The following is a 25,903-nucleotide window of genomic DNA, read 5'->3' as shown; positions in this document are numbered from 1 at the left end:
AAAGCTGCACATTGTCCTTTAACAATGTGTTCACAAGCAGCAGAAACCGATTTTATTGCCCCTGGTTAACATAAATCCAAGGCCCTACTCTGAAAGTGGACAAGGTCTCTCCAGGTCAGTCCCAACCCTGACATTCCTGTGTGGCTCTGTCTGAGCACACTTTGGGGACTGGCTGCTCCTGTGCACCCCAGAACGTGACTGGATGAGCTTCTTCACCACGCCTCAAGGTGACCAGTGTATCCAACTCGGCACTTGGAGCTCTTGAAAACTGTCTAAATCTCTTCTTGTTCAATGGACCATAGAGTTTCTTACAGTGTGCTTAATTAGGACACCCTTACTGTGGCATATAGACTTTAATATATGCATCGTTAGCGCACAAAAACTGCAAAATGAAACCTTCTGTAGAAAGGAAGAAATAAAGTAAAAGCACAAACACCCTACCCACTGGGGTACTAATTATTTTCAGTTATATCAGTATGTACGTCTTTCTCTCATGGCATACTATGTTCAGGTCTGTGCTAGTCCTGAGAAATCTCATGACAAATTCTTTTTTCTGGAAATTAAATCTTGCCAGATAAAAAACCCACTTAGATTTGCTAATAAGCAAAAGTTGGAACAAAACATCTTTTTTTTCTCTACATGGCTAAGGAGGTGAAGGAATGATTTAGGTGAATTTAGCTGGGACAGTTGAAGAGCTTTCCCTTGCCCCTGTCCCCTCTTGGTCCAGGTTCCCTGTGCCAAGCCACCCAGCAGAATGTGCCCAGGCCAGAAGCTTTGCTAAAGCCACCAAAGCATTTCAGCAGTGAATCCTGGTGCCACCTCTGCCACCAAAGCAACAAACTGCAGCAGGAGATGATAAAACATGCAGAAGGCAGCCAAGCCTTTCATTGTGGTAGTTGTTTGCACCTGCAGGGGAAGAGGTCACAGAACTGGCACAAGTATTGGCTAAATCATTGCTTTTTAAAACAGATTATGGCCCTAAGAGAGAATAAATGTACTTGGCCAGAGGAGCTGTTGATCTATAGAAAAGGTTTCTTGCCTTCATTTAGATTTGACATTTAGCCTTGTTGTGGTTTTTGGTTTTTTGGTTTTGTGGGTTTTTTTTCTTTTCTTTCTGCATTTTAAAGAAGAAAGGTAACCACGAGAAACAGCTGCTTTAAGCCACCCACAGGTATTCTGCAATCTGTGAGGAATAAGAAGTGTAAACATGCTTACTTTTTTCCTTCTTTTTTCATTTATTTTTTAACATTTCAGAGGGGGAAAAAAAGTCACAAAACAACAGATACAGAAAAGCCAAAACAAAAGCAGAGACATTTGGCACTTGAAATTGTCAAGGCTTGTTTTGTAACTTCAGATTAAAGAGAAAGAAAGATTCAATCCACATTCCTGTTTCTCAGCCCTCTGAACCTATAGTGGCTAAGCTGACTCCTTCATATCTGAATTTTTTAGTTCAGTTCTTTGGTCCTGTAATATTGATTAAACTGGAAAGCACATTAACTGTAAAGCATATTAACACTGGAGGCACAAACAGTTTCTTGAAGTTTCAGGAGATATATGATCATTCAGATTAACAATCCCTGGCTCTTTGATCCCAGTTTAATACTCTCTCATCAAATTCAGATATCAATATATCACGATTATAAACACAGAAACAGACACAGACACTACAGCAAAACCTGCCAATTGCTCTCTGAGTGTCCTCATGCTGCTATTCAACACAAAAGCCTGTCATTCCATATGAACTCTATATTGTCTGTCAGTTCAGACAAACAAACAGCTTTTTGTTTTTATGACTGCTAAACTTAAAGCTGTCTGGCCTGATTTCTATTGTTCCTGAAAGAACATTTAATTCCTTGTTACTGTAGTTAAAAGAAGGATTTACTGTGAATGAGATAAAACTTCAGAGTATTTCCAGGACATTAGCTTATTAAAGCATCTTCTTAGGCAGACAAGAGTTTTTGAAATTGTTCCCTCAATAACCATTCTTTCATAGAGTTTTGTGCAATTCCCCTACAGATACAAAAATAAAAGGAAATGTCAAGACAGTGTTCCACTGTCGTGCCTGGAAATATTCCTGAGTCATCTGCACATGCAGAATGTGAGGCACAATGTCTGCACTACAGTAGCTCTGGCTAACACAAGAAAATAAGTGTAGAAATATCCTAAGATCTTTACTTTGATCTTTCATAAGGAAAACTGTGTTACAAGAATCAGACATCAGAATAGTTTGGTGAATAACTTGATTTTTATGACATCAGACCACTAAAAGTTTCTTGAACTTTACTAATTTTAGTAGGTCCTTCAAATGCTATTGATAAAATAAAAACATTTTTACTGGAATTACTGTTCAATGTCATTTCCATATTTATTAGAGTAATTTTAATTTTTGTTTTCCTTATTTTTCCATTACTTGAGGACAAATCCCAAGCATCTGAGACTAAATATATCTACCTGATCACAATAAAATATTCTCAGAGATACTTCTCTCCTCCTCACCTATGCTTTGGGGATCCCTTTGAACTTAAAGCAGCCAGGGAAAAACCAGTTCCAGAGCATCATGCTCAAACCATTCTCAAAATTTAGACACCATCATACGTGGCTTAAAGCACTGTGAATTAAGGTGTGAAACACTCCTAGAAAATGTTTCACTTTTATTTTTTTATGCTTATGTTAAATAGATGAAGTACTGATTAGATTCAGTGCTGAACACCTTTCCTGTCAGACAGTGAAATCTTTATGCACTGTATTCCTGGAAAGGTAAGGTGTGATAGCTTTGCTCAGAGAATAATGGTGAGATGCAATTTGAGTTCAGAACTCCTGATACTCTTTGACTTGCCTGTCTCAAGGGCACTCTGTGAATGGTTTATTTTGAGTAATTGACCTAAATCATAACTGATTTAATAATTTCTTTTGTTTCAAAGGATTTAACTAATACAGCTCATTCTGACCCACTTACACTACAGAGCAGTACAACCCCTAGCAAGTGACTTCAACTGTTTTTCTCATTTAGTTTAATTATTTCAGAAACACAGGAGCTCTATCTAACTTTCTGAGAAAGGTGTTTATTCAGAAAATACTTATTATTTATAATGGCCTGCTAAAGGGCTGGTCAAGTTTCAGAGGAATACAGTCTCAGCTGATGTGGGCCATAGCAATCAATTTAAAGCAATAAACAGCTCAGGCTGTATTTGCTGCTGATGCACACAGATCCCAGAGCCCCCAGTTACACGTGTGTAATGCACTTCTGCCTCACTATTCAGCCAGTATAAGATGTGTTGTGGTTCTCTAAAGTGACTGTGCACCTGAACATGACTTTGGCAGTGGTAATGAGAGCCTAAGTGCAACTGTGGGCAGTGCAAGGGCTTTAGAACACCACATGTCCTGCAGGGACAACAGAGACAAGGGGGGAAAGGAGAGAGAGGATAAAAGAAGAAAAAGCTGAGGAGAAGAGAAATGAAAAGCAGATTTTTGTTTAGGGGGTTTGAAAAAACCTGACCACTCCTTTTTGTGTTAGCACAGCCAAATCAATAGGAGGCATGGAGGGAGGGCTCAACATGAATTTTAATGGCTTAGCAAAGCTTATGCTAAAACTCTCTGTACATTTAAATTTGATTCCTACATTTATGTAACTCAAGTCATGGGCTTGTTTGCTGCATTTTGTAATGATCCTGACATGATTACAGTGTACAGGCCCATTAGAACTGCCACTCACACCTCACAAAGCCCAGGGATCACTTGGAAGTTCAGGGGAAACAAAGAACTTCACATTTATATGGTGCCCCCAAATCACCTGGCATAACTAAATAAAAACATTGCAATAGTGCAGACGGTATTGAAAACAGCCTTTTGTCTTTTTTTCATTTTTCTTTTTTTTTTCTTACTTTTTTTTTTTTTTAAATTTAAAATAAGTAGCACACCATGTACCAATCTGTTCATTAAAAAAAAAAAAAAAAAAAAAAAAAAAGGGTCTCTTAAAAGCCTGGACTCCTTTCCTTCTCAGGAGCCACAATTGGAAATAAACTTGTGATTCAGAGATTCAAATGCTGTTCATTATTTTACGCAAAGACTATTTTTGAAATGAGAAAATGCATCTATTCAGCTTTCATGCTGTGCAAATTTTCAGGCAAAAAAAAAATTAAAATGGTTATTTAACTGTTGTATTTATTTCTGATTTTAATATTAGTGAAAAAGAACATCTCTACTTCTGGATCCCATCTGTCTATTAAAAAAAAAAAGGGACAAAAAATAAAATGAAATTTTAAGCTAAATGATACAACTAAGGACACCACAATATGTGCACTTTGTTAGATGAAGTAATATTTATGACAAGTATGCTAATTTTGATTTGCGCCAAAAATGAAAGTATATTTGGACAGTCTGTTTGGTGTAGCCTCATTTTTCATTGATAAACTGTTCTTCTGAATTTTTTAATTCTTTTTTCTCCTGTGCAAATAGTGAATTTTTGGTTTAGTGATCCACTCACTATATTAAGTTGAAAATTAGCTATATTTAGTGTGACATGGTAAACAGCTAAGTCAGAACAGTAGTGATGAATGATTCAAGCTAAGACACAATGCTTACAGGCTTTCTCTGTTCTGCTTTACTACAGACAAAACCTGTCTTATTTTTTCCTTTTAATAAATAAAAGCTCAAGGAAGTATTTTCAGGCTAAGGGCATTCAAAATAGTATACACAACAAAATCAAGAACTGAGCCAAATATTTATCCTGTATATATATTTTTATCTGTTTAAATATATATGTTTTTATTTCTATACTATCTTTGGAGATTTCTGTACTCCAGGAACTTCTTATAAATCCCAGCACTGCTTAAATCTATTATGAAAATAGCCTTCCATTAAGAAAATAACATGCGACCGAGAACTGATGAAAAGCCCAGGAGCTACAAGACAGCTTTCCAGCAGTGTCCCATCATTCACTGACTGCTAAGGATTAACCCCTTGTTCTCCCCCGAATTTATTCCCTTTCCAGTGGGCAGAGAAGGTCAGTGGATGTGAGCCCAGGGGTCTCAGAGCCACAGCTGACACTGAGGCCAGATGGAAAGTGTCACCTGAGAAAGCTGCTGGACAAATCCAGGTACAAATGTTCTGAAATGTGGCTTCTAGTTTGTGCACAAGTTGGGGAGCCCCACGGATTTGGAAACCACGCCAGTAGAATTTCACTATCAGCAAAGCACCAGCGGTGTCCCAGTCTGAGGCAGAGCAGGGCACGCATGAACCACCCAGGTCGTTCTGCTCAGCTGCTGCAAACCAAGGGCTTTTCCCTCTCTGGGAGCATGAGACGTAGCAAACTTCACAAACAATATTCACTTTATAGTGCCTCAATAGCCCACAGGGAATATTTAGTTGATTTTTCTTGAAAATTATTTGAAATTCACTAAAATATTATTGGCATAGTACACAATTCGGTAGCTGATCATCAAGGGACATCATCAACCATCCTGTGACAGCAAGCCACGAGGAGATTGTGTCACAGTCACTCCGAGGTGAGAAAAGCTCATTTCTCAGTGAAAGGCTTATAAATCCCCCAAAGTGGTACTGAGCAGAACATTGCTAGTTATACAAAGGAGGCTGAAATTACATCTTTGCTTCCCAGATACACAGAGGCAAAACCATGCAAAGTTTTCAAGTTTTTCCTATTGGAGGGTGATCTATCTTCTTTTCTGGGTGAAGCCTTAACTATCCCCCATTCCAGAAAAAGAAAAAAAAAAAGAGGTTTTACCAAAGGATAACATATTTCCACTACTAACTCAAAGCTGTTTAGAGATATTTATTATGCTTTTGAATAGCTACAAGAGCTAAATATGTACTATTCTACAGCAAAGGTTAAACACCATGAAAATAAGAATCCCACCAGAGGTAACAAAGTAAGTTTTCTGCACATTTGAAACCCCAAGTTCCAGTGCTCAGTTTCCTGCTCTCAGTATAATTGTTATCTACCTAATTCCATCACTCTATGCAGTCGGGTTTAAAATAAATAGATAAATAAATAAATACATACATACATAAATGAAATCAAGCCACAATGAAGCAACACAAAAATCCAAGGTCTTAATTAATATAATTACATAAAATAAATACAGTTGAACAAGTTCACAAAGACAATTTAAAGATCAAATACAAACCGGCCACTTCAAAAGACTAAGTTTGCTAGAAGTAATTGCCTAAAGAACACTGATACTCTTTTACTGTCTAGAAAGAACAAACAGTAATATTATCTACTGCTAAACCACTGTTAATGAAGAAAGGTAGAATAATTTATCATTGTATAATTAAGACAATGCTGTTAAGCATGCTTTAACGATTCTGTATAATAGTTTCCCATCACCAGAGAACACTTTTGAAACTGGGAGTAATTGTCTAAATGATTTTTGATTATGTTCTGGATCAAACTGAACCACATTTCCAGAAGTAAGACGGATATAAATGCACATACAAGGAGTGACAACTTGCTTTATTTAATTGTCCATGGGTGATGCACTTTTTTCATTCTGATGCTAGGTAAAACACTGTCTTTAATTAACTTCATGGGATTTTCAACCTTACCAGCAATGGAGCCAAAACATCAAGCTAGTTGGAGCATAAGTTGTGCTCCAACCATTTCCCCTCTGTTTTGCTTCCACCAACACTCAGTCATTAGTTCATTTAATTATTCACCAGCATTTTCCAGTGTTCTGTCCTCTTGTCAGGCTCCTTTACCTTTTAAATTTCTTATTTATGCCCAGAGTTTCTGCAGTGGATTTGAATGCTGTCCATATCCACAAGCCTTCTCCTTCACACCCATGCTAACCCATCAGCTGTCTCTGGGAGCTCCTGGGCACAGAGCTTCCATATTGGACCCAAGGACTTTGATTTCAAATATACGACTGTGCTATCAAGTTGGAGAAATGTAGTATCAAAGGACTTGTACTTCCCTTGCACCCAAGCAGGTCCAATGCCAAGAATTTTAAGACAGTTCCTTCCTAATTATTTTTCACTTCCTTATGCTAAAACACTCTGCAATTCTCCATCCATTGGGCACCTTCACTCCTGCCGGCAGCAGTAAAACCTGTACCACTGGGTACAAGATCAGCCAAGAGAGAAACACCAGGAATATGCCTTTCATTCCTTGTTTACAGATGAATACACTGTGCAGGGGAACTCTGCCAGAATCTGAGATCAGCAAAGCTCCTGTGCACACCTCATCCTACTGTGAGATGATCATGCTGCTGAAGAAGTTTCTCAGCTATTTTCAAACCTCTACAAGACTATTCTTAAAACTCATCAAATGTAGAAATCATCCAAGCACTTACAGGTTTAGGTACTTTTTTTTTTATCATTTCAGTCAAGAACACCACCTGCTTTTCACTTTACACTTACATCATTTTCTCCCATTCTGTCTAAGAAACAGTCCCTTTCTTTCTTTAAAGCTTTCACAGAACATCTCTTGCCTCAATCTGATACTAACAATTTTCATTTGCTTATTAACAGGAGGCTTTAATACACTTTCTCCCCACTAGCAGTGTCAATTTATAAAAATATATTTTGCAGAAGGCTTTACTAGAGACCACCATGGAGGCTGTACCAACTTACATGGTAAGAAAAATAAGCAATATTTTTAAAAGCCTTATAGTATTTAGTAGCATTTCAATAAAGATATTTCAAATTATACATGTGAATAGTCCACTGGGCCAAGCTCTGACTATTAGGAAAAAAAAAAACAAAGGGAAAGAAAAAAGAACAAAAAAAAAGAAGAAAAGAGTGAGAGTGTTTTTATTTGTGTAAACTGGTAGCCTTATTCCTTGTGAATTCTCCACCTTTGTAAACACACAGATTTTATCAGAAAGAACAGCTTCCTGAAGTGATTCTTTGTTTTAAAAGGTTCAAGGTAAGCAAAGAAAAAGTTAAAAGAAAAAAGAAATAGCCATGGAAAACAACAGAACTTTGTGATAAGGCACACGAAATGGATGACATTATATCTCCACAGCCTCCATACAAGTATTTGCTGAAACATTTTAAACTCTAGATCGCCTCAGCCAGTGATGAAACTTTGCATAATGAAGAAAGAAAGCTACACTGGAAGATTCTCAGCTAACAAGTGTTGTTCCACCTTTCAATAGAGGAAAATTAACTGCTTTATGGAAATTAATTAAACCTTGCAGTGAAGGATACAATGAACACAACCATTATAAAAATGACCAGCTGTAACTGAACACGTCTGAAGTGAATTTCTCCCACACATCAAAGGGCCATCAGGGATGGAACTGAGACCCTTGCTACCCTGAAGGCTGGTCCATCCAAATCTGCAGTGCAAGATTTACTCACATATTATCACAGCAGAAGAGGACACAAAGAGTTACCCTGATTAATGGAATTTTTAAAATAACCTCAGTCAAGAAAAATACACTTCTAGACAATCAACTAATCCAAGATCACAAAAAGCAGCAAATACCACTTAATATTGTGCAGGCACTGTGCAGACATCACTACAGCCTCTGTTCCATCTCAAATCATGAAGAAAAATGCCCCAATCCCTCCGGAGAAAAATCTCTCTAGAGAAAGGGCCACATGCCTCAGCAGACATTATCTTCTGTTATCTACCTAATCATTCAGGACAGAACATGTACTCAAATATTCACTCTCATCCTGTGACTTCCTCCTGCAGATTTCTTACACAGGACCATGGTTCTGCTTGCTGTCTTCTAGCTGTGGGTGTCTCCAAGAAAAGCCCAGCATTTGCTGGTGGATACGGGGCTCCCTCCGTGTCACCGTGCCAGCAGTCACTGCTCAGGGGCTGAGCTGTCACAGAGAAGCCCATCCTGGCTCCTCAGCCCTGTGTGAGATCCTCACCCCACACCCCACAGGGGGTTCCTGAAGGCAGCTGGGGACAGCAAGGGCTGAAGCTGCCCCAGCCCAGAACAGGACAGCTCATGTGGGGATATCTCAGACAGGCTACCACATGAGAAATGCAAACCATCTCCCAATTCACCATCTGTGCCAGAGTTGCACCAAGCAAGAAAAGTCAGAAAGGAGGAACAAGTTTAAAAAATGCTCTTAAAAGTGCACAGAATCTTCACAAAATCCATTTGGTCCTTTCTTTCTGTTGCCCTTTCACAGATTGAACAATAACCAAGCTGCAATGTCTAATTTCTTCACAAGTCTAAGCTCCCTGCATTCGAGCCAGCCCCCACAATTTTGCCATCTGCTCCTGGATTGCCGTGCAACCAGCACAGAGATCCCGATGTTCTCCAGCACTGTGGTCGAACCCCCCAGGCAAAAGCATCAGCACCCTGTGACAAGGACCGAGACCAAACCCAAGGGAACTTGGCAAGAGGCATTTAAAGCAAATTCTGTTTCACCTATCACATTTGGTTGTATCACTGACTCTTGCAAAATAAAATATACCCTTCAATGAAGATGCTTGATTTAAATTAAGTATTTATCGTATCTGTACAGATATACAGACATCCTGATCTCCATCCACAGTATTTGAAATTGATAGTGATTTAAAATTGCCTATTTTCCAAAGATACTGGACATTTTGAACAAGTTTATAGCTTTGTTTCTCAAAACAGAAAATTAACTAGAGGTATGAAGCTTAGTCAGTTCTTTTTGTAAGGGTTAGATGTTAAGTATAGAGAATAAAACTAATAACGCAGTTCAACAAAATTTACTTTGTGAAACCAGAATTCTCTGTGGTCATAGCCAGCTTGTTGCAAGTTAAACACAAGTCTTAAAATGCTCTCTTTGTTCCAATTCTGTATTGCCTACCAAGGTAAAAGATTTCTTAGTTCCACTATTTCTAGCAGTACAGATGGCAATAATATTGCACCGAGTTCTCCCACAAAACAAGAAAGATGCTCACGAATTGGAGCAAGTCCAGGGAAGGATGCCAGTGTCTCAAGGGCTGGAACATGGGCTTTACATGGAGAGATGAAGGAACTGGACTTGTTGAATTGCAGAAATGGCCAGCAGTGGCCTTGCAGCTCCTGTGAGGCCACAGAGAAGAGCGAGACGAGGCTTTACTGGGGGTAACCAAAGGGGAGTGAGAAACCACCAGTGCAAACTGAGGTACAGGAAGTCCTGAACAGAAATGAAGTGAGTAAAAATCACTCTGGGGACAAATGTGCACTGGGGAGGTTGCTGCAGGGGCTGGGGAATTTTGCTCATTTTCAAGATTCAACTACACGAAGCCTGTAGCAACCCAGTCTGAGTTCAACACTGACACTTGGATTAGATGAGCTCGAGGTCCTTTCCAGCCTCAGTGGTCTGTGACTCTGATGTTCTTAATTTAGGAAAAGTTCCATAACCATTAAAATGTACTATTTTGGAAGCACGCCTGCAAAGTAAAACACAAGGCAAGCTCTGTAAGCTGAGCATGCAGGCTTAAAAAGTCAGAGGTTTTTAAAGCAAAAAATCATCTAGGCTTGCAGGTTTAAAACTGCATTCCAAGCTTGAAGAGCACAATAAGGCAGAGGCTGCATTCTGTCTGCACACACATGCAGCCTGCAGAGGAGCAGACACCGCTGCAGTGGGGTTCTGCTACAGTCACACCTAAGACACACCAGTGTGTCAGGGAAGAACAAATGGGTTTTGTTCCTTCCTCAGTCTCACAGCACAGACCTTGAGGGAATACAGTTCTAGCATGAAGAAAATGCACAGGAACTAAAAGCACAATTTAATAGAAGTAAAAAGCATGAGCTCTATCACAATTCCCAAGACACTACTGCAAGCTCATCCATTTCCAAACATGTCATTTGACAGTGTTGACTTTGAAACAGTCCCTTAAAAATGTGAAAACAAACCCAAAAGAAAACAACTCTGCCATATGTTGTGATGACACCACCATAAATCTAAAGAAAACAACACATGAGAAGAAACTGTAACCTCTAACACTCACCTCTCCAGCAGCCAGAACCACATTCCTGTGTCATGTAAATCAATACAAGGCTTATTCTCTTTTCACTGAAGATTTTGTCTTTTGTTTGGAGGCCCAGGAAGCATGGCATTCATCTGGGCCTGTCCTATAGATATATGGCCAATGACCAACTTGAGAGCTGTCTGTGATACACAGACATATGGTACATTATTCTGTCTGGAAATCTAAAGATTGTTGTAAAAAAGAATTTAAAATTAAAAAAAAAAAAAAAAAAAGAAATCAAATCTTAAATTGTTCTAGTGATTTACCAACAAAACCCTTCCATTTCTATTTCCATTGCCGAGTATGGCACAGACAGTAGGTGTGAACTCACAACCCCACAGAAGTCAGTGGTGTTTTCTCTTCCTGTACAATCTTGTCTGCCCAACTTCAAAAGGCTCACTTGGCATTTTGTTTCAGCTGGGCTAGTGCATGCACCTAATATTACCTTTCTGCTGTATTTAAACAGGGGTGTGGAGAACACGAGCTGTAGGGCTCAGACTAGATAGAGAGAAGTTGGCCAGCAGAAACTGTGAGGGAAGGAATACTTTACTGACATCCATCATGTGAATTAGTGTTGGTAGTTGTTGAGATGTGCAGAGTCCATGAAGTGTCCTAACTGATCACCTTCTTTGTAGCTTCCCCATTTGCGGCCCAGGTGAGTTCCCATCCATGCTGGGCTCTCCAGAATTTCACACTTTATTTCCAAGCTCATGAACTCACCCCCACACACCTCTGGCCCCTGGCAGCAGCCACAGCTACACCTCAGTCCCCTGGACAAAGTCTGCTCTAAGTAACATCCTGCTGCACCTTCCACCAGTGATTTTACTAAAGCTGCAGCCTTTAAAGAGTTGTTTGTCTTCCCCAAGACAAGCACTGCAATCCCCTATTTTAATACAAAAGTTACTGAGGCAGAGGAGAGCAAAGTGCATCAGCCCTGCTGTTTAAAGCCTCCCTTGGTGCAATAGGTCATTCTCCCACACAGGCAGTGGGAAGAAGAGTCTCCTCTATCTGTGCCTCTCAGAGCAGGAAGGAAACTGGAAACAAATACTATAAATGCTTTATTATCCTGAACTGAAATCAATAAACTATGAACAGTTGTAATCTAATTTACTAGCAAACAGAACTGAAAAGATATTTGATGAAGCTTTTCATATACATTAAGAGCCATCAGACTGTAATTTTAGGTCAATATCAAGACACACAATGACCTGAAGTAATCTATATACCATTACCAATTTACTCAGTTGCCCGAATTACCTCAGTGAATTCTAACTTGCATGAAAACTTTCATGAATTATTAAAAAAAAAAAAAAAAAAAAAAAAAGGTGAAGGAGAGAAAAGAAGTCTCTTCCTTGGTGCCATCGTCACTGATATGCACATATTGCTCTACAAAAGCAAACAGCGCACAAACAGTGGAGGAGACTGTGACTGGCAGCTCCCAGAAGGGTGGATCTGTGAGCTCAGACCATGGCAAGGGGAGGTGGTGGTCCCTCAAACTGCTCAAAAAGTCTTCTATCCAAAAAAGAGCAGGACTGATAAGTATATTTGGGTGTTTGGTCAGTGGCACAGCCAAAGGCACTTGAAGTGCCATCTCTTTCAGCACTCCCATGGAGATTCCACGCAGGACAGCAACCTTTGACAAGGCTCCTTCCTCTGCACTAACACAGAGTAACAGGTGATATAAAAGCCCTGCAGTGCAGAGCATTAGGCAGCAGGAGCAAACACTCCCTCCATCAGTAACTCCTACTCCTCCAGGAAAAAGCGCTCCCTGAACCAGACAGCTTCCTTCAGACAAGAGATCTGTGCTTTGGGAAGCAGCTGGGTTTGCAACCAGAAAAAGAAAACAAGTGTTTGCTCAATTAGAGTGGGGGAAAAAGCAAAATGAAACAACCAACACCAAATGGAGCGTGTGCTTATACCACTAGTATTGGTTTCAATACTAACAGCATTAAAGATACGTGATTCATTATTATTTCAGCTACCATAAGAGCAAAGGATTTCCACTGACATCACGGTGCTTTACACCACAGTTTCATTGCCACTTCCTGAGAGGCAAGATAAAAAAAGACAATCCTCAGACTGAGCAAGTACACTAAGAGTTAACTAATGGGAACAGAAATCAAGATTCAGCAATTTAACTAGAGTGTCCAGCTTCAGCAATTTTGATTGAAAAGTAAGTTTTAGTCAAGATCTGTTACACATACATAACTTACAAATCCGTTTGCCTGAACTTCTGCAGTGGGTATTCTCTTAAATAAATAAACATGCTATTTATTTACTTTGGCATTAAATCCCTCTTATAACTCTCATTAAAATATTGTCAAGGACAAAGCACTTTGCATGAACCCTTGTTCATATAATATATATCTTTTGAATTATTTAGTTTTAGTTTTCAACTTCTGCTCAACTTTCAGCTTCAATTTTCAATACTTTTTAAAGTAGCCTGATAGCATATTCCTGAACTAAAATAATAAAATGAAAAAAACCCAAAACCAAACAACCCCCCCAAAAACCCCAAAACCCTCCCCCCAAAACACCCTAAAGGTAAAAGAAATAAATTTCTTAAGAGTAGTTTGCAGATTGGGGTTATCTCTGCAATTCTGAACTGATGCAACATTTATATATTAGAAGATCTGCAAAGCAGAGATTCTACAACACGCAGATCTTTATGTTTGGGGCACTCTTCAAGAGAAAGACCTGTAATAACCTCATCTGCAACTGAATTTATGGAAGAGGAATAACCTTTAACTGAAAAGAGTCATTCTTAAACATAAAATAAACTAGTTATATCTCATTTCCTAGAAATAGTTCAAGGAAGTCTATATACTTCCATAATATCTTGATGGAATGCTCAGTTGTCCAGGTGGGCTGGCTTAAATTTTGAAAGCAGTTTAGAAATTCTAGCCTGAACAAGCAATGTTTCTCCTCTCTTTTGCACAGGTGAAAAATCATAGATATGTGGCTTCCGTAAAGTCATTTATCCATCTGAATTTTTTTTTTTATAGTCAGTATAAAAAACTTACACGAGGCCGCTGGAATATTTTCCAATAATCAAGACTACAGAATTAGGAAATGTCCCATTCAGAAATTGAGTTTTGAGTGATAAGAAGGAAATACGAACTGGTCCATAGTGCCATGCCTCCATTTAGACTGCATTAATGTTAGTTCTGATACAGCACAAGTGCATCAGCAGACAGATGGTAAGATCTGGGCTTCAAATATATGTGACTTAAAAATTGCAATTCAACATGAAATTGTGACATATCAGTTAATTAGATTTTGTTTAATGAAGAATCAGAATGCTTTTAAAAGTTATTTCTTTCTATAGAGAGATTTGTCCATACCTCCTAAGAATTCCAGAAATTAGATAAGTCTAAGGATAAGTCTACTTATCTATGTAGAACCAGGCTAATCCTCACTTTGCTAAAGAACATAATTTATCAGAGGGACCAAAAGCAGATTTCCTTATCATTCCCACTAGGAATTTAACTAGGAAAAGTGTCATATTATGAAAAACCCCTAAAATTTCTACACACATGAGATTACAAATGCTGTGCTCGAACTCCACAGTTAAACTAAACCTCTGTGATTCACACGAGAACCTGGCACAGTAAAAACAAAGTAACAACAACAGACAAGTATTTGGGGCAGCAGAGTTTTGCTCCACATCAGGGTGTGTGTAACAAAACCAGTGACACAGGACGTGCCCAAAACACATCCAATGGGCAGCTAGGTACAAAATCTGTAGTGCAGCAGGTAAAACTAAAAGATTTAAAATAAATAAAATAACTGATTTTAAAAACCCATAACAAATAAAGGTTGGAGTATGATGCACACGTTTCAGAGCTGAGAACTGACGAGATTACAAGACTTTCTCTTTTCCTGTTTGAAAATCAGAACTTCTTCAACATTTTGGGGGTTTCAGCTACTTGATTTTGACCCATTTTTGTGCCTGAGCTTTTATAAGCTTCTTAATTTTCAGTGTTCCCCAAACCCATCTGCACTTCTAGAAGCTGTTCTCCCTTTTTCTCTTGATTTCACAAATTCTAGGCGCAGTGAATTCGCAAAGATCTACAATTCTTATAAATGAATCCAGCGTGGAACAATAGCACAGATTTTCAGAATTCATCTATTTATCATGTGCATTTCCAAAATTACTGAAAATTAATGAGTTTCTACGGTGTGTATTTATATGCAGCTCTTTGAAGTAATCATTACTAGCCAGGAAAAGTCAATTGAAGAAATGGATTGATGAAAGAAAAATAACTAATACACTATCCCTGTACCTACAATACTTTTCAACACTTGTAAACTGCAATCCTGGATCCAAAACGCACTAAAACAGAGTAAATTCCATCTAGTAATCTAGAGTAAATCCAACTAGCAATGCTGATCAAAATGATGAATTCCTAAGTATGCTGAACATGCCTTAAAATGTGGAGTCTAAGGACTTTTCTTTTCTGGAAGGTCATTTTTTTTTTCCTATCAAAACTCAATTCCCTTTTGTCCCCAAATAAATAAGATTTTATACACAACTGAGTTCATCTGCCTCAAATCGATTAAAACATTAAAATCAATCTTAAAGAAAAAAAGCATAGTTAACCAATCTGATTATTACTGCAAGTCTTGTAGGAACACAGATGTGCTGAATATGTATTTCACTGCTTGAAAGGTACTTGGGAAGGTGTTAGGCATTACTAGAACACTTTCAAAACATGTGCAGCCATTTTCTTTTTTAGGCACATTTCAAAGAATGTATAGTTCACATAATTGAAAGTGAATTCACCTATAATTCAGTATTTGACAGAGCTAATGCTTAATTGCTTCTAAGGAGTCTGCAAACAAAAATATTTCTCTTTTTTTCCCCCCAAACATTTCGCTAAAATTATATTTTGCTTTGTTTTCACATTGAAGATTGAATTTGACACTTTAATGGAGAAAAGCAGCTTGTGCTGGTTGCTTTGCTTCTAATTATTGTACTCACAATTTTCTTTGTTTTATATCAGAAAGAATTTAATGAGACTTACATTTTGAAATATAGCACTGCTGCTGTAGAAGAGGCTTTCTTCCAAGAAAGTCTGGTTCACCATCTGAGCAACTCAAAGAGTTTGTGACCAATGAGTTCACCCCATCACCACGCAGGTTTGAATCCAGATGTGGAAAAACCTGAATATTCTCCAAAGCCTACCATGGGCACTGTTTATTCTTTCCTTCTCAAGTGTTTTAAATCTTACCTCCTCTTATATCTGATACCAGAAGCTATTTTCTGTTTAATAGTGCAAGGTTAATAAACACTTTTCAAATAATATCATAATCTAGTGGGTAGATCACTAGAACCAGTTTTATCTTCTCCACAGAAAGATAATGATGATTATCTCTGCAGCTCCCATAAATCTCTTCACCTCCACTGAGTTGATGGAGATATGTTGATCTGCATCAGCTGGGGATTCTTCCAGTTTCTGCCCCAAGCAGGGGTAGAATCATGATTTTCAAACCTCTTTTTCAGTGAAAACACAAAGCTGCATAGGAAAAAAAAGTCTTGGTTTTATCAAAATTTTGTTTGCATTAAAATTTAAACACACCACTTAAAATTTCAGTCAACTCATCAGAGTACACATCACAAATCAGTTGATTCTAAATTTCTGAGCCATGGTGAATAATAAAATCTCCATGTCCTGAAACACGAAGCCACTGTCCCTCGGTACCTGCAATTCTGTGCTTTTTTATCTCTAAAGCTCCACGTTCTCCAAAAATACATTTCTGAAGGATTGTCAGCAAGTCCACCTGCACACTGATGATGAAGTAGAAAGGAAAAATAAGATACAAGGTTTGGACCCAGAACTTGTAGTGCTTCCCCAAAATCTTGAAATGAGTTGCTTTAAGGTACTTCCAAGGAGACAAGGACCAACACCCTGGCAAGCTGATGAATATTCGCATGCAAGCATCAGCTTGGTTTCCTTTTGAATCCAAAGGTTTTGCTCCTCATTTCCCCTTACACATGACATATACTAACATTCAAATGAAGAACACTGTTTTTTCCAGTATGAACATAAGAAAAATGGGAGAATAAATTCTGCAGACAGTGCAGATAGAATGGGAAAATATATAGTAATTTATAAAGGACTAATCAAAGAGCATGTATCATGTTTTTCTAACCTCTCATAGACCTCCAAAGGCAATTATAGCAGAGGAGTTTTCAGAGCTACACCTGAGAAGGAAAGATCTGTGTACATCAAATATTAAAAACAAAATCACTATAAATAACCTCTAACTGAAACACAGCCCCAGTGACAACCAACATTCTTTTTTTTTCTTTTTCTCTCATTTCTGCCCCTTGACATTGCAGTGTGAAGACTGTAAAAGAAAAGATGGAATATATATCTATAGAATGACCTAAAATATTACCAATTCTCCTGATGTTACCAGTGAGGGAAATGCACAGCCATGTGTGTGGCCATTATCTTCACATTCCAGTTTCTCTACTGCATGAACAGATATAATTGACCAGAAAACAAAGCTGCGTTAACTACAATACAATCCTGCTACATAATTTGTAATAAGATATTTGATTGTTTAATACGATAAAAGGAAGACTATTCCATATCTCTCCTAAAATATTTGTATATTACATCACAGATTAAGAGGTGGCCCTGACTATCTGAGCACCACTTGATACTCGTTTTATGTTAATAGACACTCTCTTGAGTAGCTGTGCTTGAATATGTTATAAAGAATAAAAGGAAACACCGTTTAGCAGTGTTTTTAAAACCGTGAGCAATTTCCATAATTTGTGACAGTCGGCAGATTTTGATAGTATCTCTCATCGATTTTTATGTTTCCAGATGACAATCATTACACTATTATCTGCAGTTTGAGTAGTGGAACCTAACCTCCTAATTAGGATGAAAAACTGCTCCAGTTGCAACCCCAGTAAGTCACAACAAGTCAATAATTTTAATAAGAATTAATTTTAAAAACTCTACAAGGTTGTATTGGAAGCTATTCTGGCATGTCTATTGATTAACACTTGGTATTACATCCTATAAAGGACTCATTAAATGCAAAATCAATCTAAATGCAATATTTTGGTACTTCTTAGATTTTTTTTATATATATATTTTATTTACTATAAAGTGTAAGAAAACAGAACAAAGCACTCACAGATCATTCAGGTACAGCAGCTTTTGATTGGTGCCCTGGCTCCACACTGCACTTGAGTGAAATATGAAGGATGAATTCACTCTGTGCTATACTCAGAGTAAAAGGATATATGACTGAGAGCTGGCATTTCCCTTATTTGTCAGCATCAAATGTCCTCACAAATCTCACAGATTTCCAAACATAAAATATCCAGTTGCTGCCACATACAGAATCAGTCACGTCTTGATTACTGCGGCCCTCTTTATCATGATCCCACAGATATTGTTCCTTTTAGGAATATGTACATCAGGGGTGTGTACACTAACGCCATGAAGAGATTTCTTCGTTTTACAGTTAATCCTTGAATTTGAAAGAACAGTAACAATACTGAATGCAAAATTTGATTTTTTTAAGAGCTACTCAAATAGTAACATTTATTAATATGGCATCTACCTAGACAAACTTGGAAACCATTAATATTCGCTGTAATATAATTATATCTATTTAACAAAAAAGCTTTTACTAGTCCTGTTTCCATCTGTCTGAATTAAAAAGCTTTTAATGTTAATATCAGATTTTTACCGTGTAAGAGCTGTCTTTTTTTAGCATAGACATTTATACTCCAATAACAAGGCTGGAAAGAAGAAATGAATTTCAGTGAAAAGCTGGGAGTGATGCTGCCGTGAGTCTGATGCTGCTCAGAGCCGTGAGCTGATGCTAGGTGGCAGTCCTGTGTAATTAAACACCAACCACTTCTCGGCAGCTCATTCACTCCAGGCATTTCTCAAAACAACCAACTCCAACATTCTGAATAATAATTTAAACAACAAACACATCTCTTTTCCCCTTCACTTTCACCTCTCCAGAACTTCATTCCTTATACACAGAAGGTCTCAAAATTAAATTTCCTATTCATAAAACTGTGTTCTAGCACAGCAGTGTTAAGTGAAACAGCTCACGAAACAGGAGGCAGACTGCAGTACTACACCCATGCTCTGGTATTGCACAATCTCTGACTTCTGTGTAGGTTCTGACCTCGCTTTTCTCTGCATCTCAGAAACAGAATTACCTCGTGTTTGAGGTATGTACTTCCAAAGCCTGTTTTAGTCTCCAGAAGTATTTGATTGAGGCACTCACTTTAATCATTTGATACCTTTAAATGTTAGTGCTTTTAACAAGCTACACGTTCGCCATGGAGTAGTTACAATTATTTGTAGCCACCACAGATAAACAAAGGTTACAGCTATTTTCCTAGACAGAATTTTGGGAATATGTCTCACTTTGTACAATGTTTCTTTCTAGAAGGAGAACTCGTTTGATTCCTACAGTCACTTGAACTACAGTTCCAAAAGTTTTCCCAGGTGAGGTAAGTCAGCTTCCTGCAAAAGCACCGATGACACAGAGCTGGGAGGGAAAGTTTCAGCACAGTGATCACTAAATAAACAGAAGAGCAAACCATGTCAGTTACAGACAACTTATTCCACAGGGAGAGCTACTTCTATATTATACTGTGTATGAACATACTACAGTGAGGTTGTTTTCATATTTAAACATACCCCAAACAGGGAGGCAGAAGAGATCTTTCTGTAATAATAATACAAGAACAACATATTTGTTTTTACTGTGAAACAGACATTTAAGGACCCAAGAATCTCTGATTATGCATGAAGGGGTATCAGATCTCTCTTACCAGGTTTTACTAATGATGCACACACATTTATTTTATTCATTACAGAGTACTGGCTGAGATGGACAGAGTCCCAGCTCAATTAAAATGCAGAGCAGTTGATTAGGAGGCCACAAAATATCAGCAAAGAGACTTGTATGTGAAAGTAGGAACATTATAGTGAGGAACTCCCTCACTATAATGAATAAATTTGTCCAAAACTTCTTGAGTCCAGTTGCAAACACATCCGATGTCAGTGGGGGCCCTCAACACCGGGTTTTGTATCTAACTGACCTTCCCCTTCCTTTCTAGGAGGGTGATTTGATATTCTAGGATGTGTATCACTGCTCCTTCTTTCCAGGTAGCAGAGACATCACTCCACATTTTAATATTTAGACATTCCATTTATTCTGGGCATTTCTAGTGCAGAATGGGGACACTGTGGTGTCCAACCCTATCTACAGAATTCTCAACAATGTCAGAGTGTTTCCAATACATACAATGGTTGCACCTAATTCTACAACACAGTCGGAAGAAACTAATTGTGTCACTGGAACACAGGAAGAACTACTCACCCTGACACTACTTACCCAAAACAACAGTTTCATCTACAGAAATGTTAAATATTTTATTTTAGTGTATCATATGAACATTAGCACACAAGGTCCATCACTCAGTAACGTGACTGCCTGAATTCCTCTAAGGCATGTGAGGGAAGTTACTCAGAAGCAACAAAAAGAGGTTTGTAAACAATCTGCATCTGCTGTAGAGCTGTGCCAGTGCTGTAAGCCTGGTGTTGTGCCACCCTGCTGAAAAAAGGTTTGAGGAACTCAACTGCAGCTGAGCATTTTTTCCAAAAAAACCTCATTCCCTCTCACTGCTCAAACAGTAATTGCGGTCCCTGTGGCCCTGCAAAGACCAAGGCTCTGCCTTTCAATCCAGCATCTCAATCCAAACCATCAGTAACAGAACAGTGGAATTCCTAAATCCTGTGGAAGGGATTCTACACAACACCACTTTCTTCTTGTTTTCAGCAGCTCTTCTCTGTCCTTCCCACTGAATCATAATCACCTGTTTAGTTTTTAGTAAAAGGTTAAAGCCTTTCTGGAAATGACAGCAAGCCAATGCACTGTGGTTTATTTCACAATGCAATAGTTTATAATTGACTGCTTATGTAGTAATTGTTCTATTTATAGAGATTATTTGCAAGAGAAAAGTGATTGACATCACCTAGCATTAATGATAGAGGGTTTCTTTCACATTTATCACCTAAAGCTTCTACATTAATTGTTTTGCCTTCCTAAGATGCTCATGTCCCGCATGAGTCTAGGGAATATATGTATGAAATTACATGCCAGCCTTATCTTTTGTACATTATCTAACAAATAACACTGCTCTTTCACAATCATTGTTACAGACTTTCTGTAACTGCCTAAGAAAGACTCTTCCTAGTCATAAGTGCATCAACACTTAGTAGTTTTGATCTCTGCCTTTTGAGCATCCATGCTGGCAGTGCTGCTTCTCCTGTAAGTATTCCAGTAGATTATGGATTGCATGTCCTTTAACTCTGATGGGCAAAAGCTCTGATGTGCAATCAAGCAATAAGATTTGTATATGCCAGAAAATAAGTAAGACAATTGGCAAAGAAATTAGGGATGGAGAGAAGATCTGAGAAGATCCTCCTTCTCTCTAAGTTCTGGCTCTTCAGTGGAAGATGAAAAATGTAGCAGGAAAAAAATAGTAAAAGCCCCTATAAAAGTATTATAGCTTTACATTCTCCAGCAAGATGGGTTTGAACAACAGGAAAAGTAAAGTGACAATACTGATCCAAAATTACTTCAGATTGTAACTAACAATTACATTTACTTCTCATATAATTTCATTGAAGTCAAGTGAGAATAAACAGTCATTGTGTAAGAAAAAAAAAAAATATACACAGAAGGCTTATAAAATTGCAGTGTAATTCATCTGTTCATTAAAAGGATAATAAAGACCACAGCCTTTGAATTATCGTGAACTTGCATTTCTTTTCCATGATTTTGTTCTGAAACTGTAGCTTATTGGCATTTTCAATGCAACACAAGGCCATATATTGTAGAAATAACTGAAAACATTTTCCGCCCCTCATTCACTTGCTGAATTACTTTTTAAGAGATGAGAGTTTGAATTTGATTACACTTCATCCCTGGCAACACCTTATTCCTAGAGCCCAAAACTACAAATGAAAGAAAATACTCTGCTTTTATACAACACAGTTGTCCTTCCACACCAAAATAGCACTTAGGTTATTGCTAAATAAATTATCAAATAAAATCGAAGACAGGGATCTGCACTTGTGTGGAGCCATCTTCTTAATGCCATCACAACCCAAAACTTTCCATTTCAGTAAGTTATACTGGGATGCTACAGGACGGACTGATAAAATGACTTGTACAAAGCTTAACAACTTATTTCAAGGCTTGGCTCTATATTTTACAAGATACTTGGGAAGTACTAACACCTCTGTTGCTCACAGCAAACCTTTGAAATCTATCAAGGAGATAGCCCAAGGGTTAAAGAAAACATGCCTTCGCCCCTTACAAGAGTTTGTAGTTTCAGCAGGGCTTTAGCACAGAATTTTGCCTCCCCTCTGCACCCCTGTGCCTTGGCTGGCACAGATGATGTCAGCACAGCAGCAATAATGGTCTTTAAAATGAACTTTCTTGAGACAGGTCCCCTCTCTTCTGCCCCAGCCGAGGCCCTGGGAGTGCAGAGGGGACACAACGAGATGGGGGCAGCAGGAAAACACTTCCTGCAGAGCTGCTGCCCTCTGCTTCCAGATGGGAGAGCTGAACCCCCAGCCTTGCAGCAGCAGCTGGAGCAGCCAGGAACATAGAGGGGCCCTGCAGACACCCCCTGAGCTGCACCTGCAGCCCAGCCCCACACAGCTCTGCTGCACAGACACCCAAGGGCTTGATGCACGGAGAACTCTGACAGCGGTTATTACAAATGTCTATCTTACGCTGGGCTCTGTTGGTGGGACTTTCCTTGAAACCAGCTTACAAATCGGTTCTTATTTACACGCAAACATAATTCTGATGTACCAACGAAACTCCTGAGGGTTTTTTTTTGTGGTTTTAAACCAACTGTTAGCATCTTTCAAGACTATAACATAGCATTAAAACCCTCCAGTTAGCTGAAATTTATTTTCAAAAAATAAAAGAAATATTACTAGGTCTAAAGTAAAACACCTAAAGATGTTCCCTAAAAAAATTAAGTATACTTCGTTACTCTAAGCCAACTATTAATTCCATAAAATTAAAAGCAGACAAAAGAATTGTTAAATCAAGTTTGTGAGTATTGGCAAGCCAGGGAGGAAAACCTTTGCCTTCATCTATTTCTATTTTTTTTTTCTTTTTTTTCTTTTTTTTTTCTTTTTCTTTCTCCCCTAGAGGCAATTTTCATCCATTACTCTGCATGGAACCAGCATCCATTACATGAAGACAGTGTCTTAATCAAAATGACTTCTTATACAAGTCTATTTAATAAAAATTCATTGTTTTAATCTAGCAAGTGAAATATTAATGAAAACTAAATTATGTCTCTTTATTAGTCAGTTACTGATGCTTCTCTGCAGCTTATAAAACAAGTTCTCTTAAAGATGAATATATTTTAAAGCACCATAAAAAACTCAATGACATTTGCTAATGGAACAAAAACCAGTTGGGCCAATACCATGGATTGGCATTACTGCAATGGGACTGACACGCCACCACCACATTTTTCTTTATGCAGTAATGACTCTCACACAACTAGGAGGTTTAAAAGATTTAATAATAGCTTAAGAGGTTTAAAAATAATATTATTGTTTAATAAAAATCCACGTAACTTGGAGTGAGGAAGCAACTTCTATGTTGGAAGGATATGCTTTACCTGAAACAGCTTTAGAAAAAAATTCTCCGCAGCATGCACTCATCTCTTGAAAATTAAAGTTTTTAATAAATAAAGAGCTGAATGCTCGTAGCTGTTAAGAAAAGACTGAAAATGCAGTCCAAATTTTCCATAGATCAGTGGAGAACTTCACCTGCAATGACACCAACTGGAAAAAAAATTTAAAAATCTCTGTGAGAACTCTAAGCTTCTCCCCTCATGCAGACTTCTCGTTCAGATGGACAGCCTCATGCAGTAGTAGAGACATGATTTCTTTAATCTCCCATCTGAACTCTGTTCTTCAGATGAAACCAATTTCTTGGACTTCTTCCAGAACACAATCCTACAGATCTCCTAACGCTTCTCAGACTCTCAGTCCCACTACTTGCAAAAGCATTGAAGCAACAGACCAAACTCTAATTTGCACCTTTAAGAGCTTCCCCATTGGAGGCCTGTGTCCAGCAGCGTATCCAAGGAACTCAAAGCACATTTCTCCTCACAAATTTATTTATTCAAACAATCAATCCCACAAGGGTCTGCCTTCATTCCCACCAATATATCCCAGAAATGTTCTAAAGTTGCTGCCTCAGAAACACGCCACACAGGCTCGTCCTCAGCCTGCCCGCCCTCTCAATTAGGCCACGATCCCTATTTAGGGAAAAGCTGGTTGCTGCTTGACATTTATCTTTATCTCTTGCCCTCAGCCTTTGTGTACAAAGTGTGTGTGGCACTGGGACACAGAGAAGAAAAGAAAAAAACAACTAATTAGTGATCTAGACGTGGCCCTGGATAGTCTCTTGAAATTATTTATCCTGAGACATTTAACTTCTGGACGTTGTTTAATTCATTAAGAGGATGAAAAAATTAAAGCAATTTACTATAAAGCAAAGTCACTGAAACACACTTGATAAAAATAGAAGTGCAGCCCTCTGCCACATCTGTCAGAACAAGCAATACAAATAAAGGCTAGAGTCACAAGACAAAAAGCAGCGTGTCTGAGACAAAGAGCACTGTGCACATCTCAGGCTTGCAAAAACCAGCATCACTTCTTCGGTGTTGATGCCCCCCTTATCCTCACAAGCAAAGCTTTACCCACTGGTGTAAACTGGGCCCTTTTTAAATGTGCTATTTATTGGGTCTCCTCATCCCTGTCACGTTTCCCCGCCAAGTCTCCTTACTGCCGAGGACAGCGGCTGAACTCTGAGTGCTGCTGAGATCTTCGGGGAGATGATGCCACAGTACACCAATATCTCTCAGCAGCCACCCAAAGCTGCTGCCTCAGAAAAACACCACACTGGCTCCTTCTCAGCCTGCCTGCCCTCCTAAGCACGCCGTGCTCCCCACTTCGGGAAAACTTGGCTGCCACTTAACCAATTTTTGCACCTTTAAGAGCTTCCCCATTGGAAGCCTGTGTCCAGCAGTATATTTAAGTAACTCAAGGATCATTTTTCGTAGCAAATTTATTTGTTCAAACAATCAAACCCACAAAGGTCTGCCTTCATTCCTACCAATATTTCTCAGCAACCATCTAAAGTTATCTGCCTCAGAAACACACCACAGAGGCATGGTTATGCTAGGGTATAAACAGCATTTTAACACTTGTATTTGTTTAGAAGTCTTTCCTTCCCTAACTGCTTTATTTTTTTTTCAGGTCTGGTACCACCTCCAATTGCCCATTGCCTACAAAGCCTCTACTAGATTAGGGCAGCACTCTCAAACTTCTTCTTATGGTTAGCTTTAGATTTCCTAAATTTTCAAGAATCAAATGAAGCCACACTCTTCTGGTGGTATTGAATGCAATAGGGAGGGGTGATTTTGATTTCTTTCACTGAGCTCCAAGGGAGAGGAAAGAAGAATTTACTTTCCCTCTGCAGGGGACTGCAGTGTTTAATGGCTGACAGAAATGTCTCAGAGCTCCCTTCCTCACTCTGCTAAATTGTGGTAGGTAGCAGCAGTGGAACTGTTGTCATCTAAGGACATAAACAAGACAAGGATAATAAAGGCTATGATCAGCCCAAATTACAAGTTTAAATAAAGCAAACAAACAAACAAATTGCACCTAACTTTGGCAAAAAAGCTGTGATTTTCAATGCCTTTCTCATTTCTCTTGCAACTAAGAAGCTGTCACTGAAATTTCAGCCCCATGTCCAATAATGTTTAATGCTCTTTCACTTTCCACTATCAACTTACAAAAATGCATATTTTCTTTCATACTCAGGCTAAACCTTGACATTTATAAGCACTCAGAATCAGGATCTTCTCAAAATCCA

General features: G+C 38.5%; 1 protein-coding gene across 5 annotated transcripts in view; it reads right to left on the bottom strand.

The window, feature by feature from the left end:
• TENM2 (teneurin transmembrane protein 2) overlaps positions 1 to 25,903 on the bottom strand; it is a 1,092,434-nt gene that overhangs the window by 481,081 nt on the left and 585,450 nt on the right. The window lies entirely within an intron of this gene.

Source organism: Hirundo rustica, chromosome 14 (genome assembly GCF_015227805.2).
Source record: "Hirundo rustica isolate bHirRus1 chromosome 14, bHirRus1.pri.v3, whole genome shotgun sequence".
Classification (NCBI taxonomy): Eukaryota; Metazoa; Chordata; class Aves; order Passeriformes; family Hirundinidae; genus Hirundo; species Hirundo rustica.
This window is presented reverse-complemented; position numbering and strand designations above follow the sequence as displayed.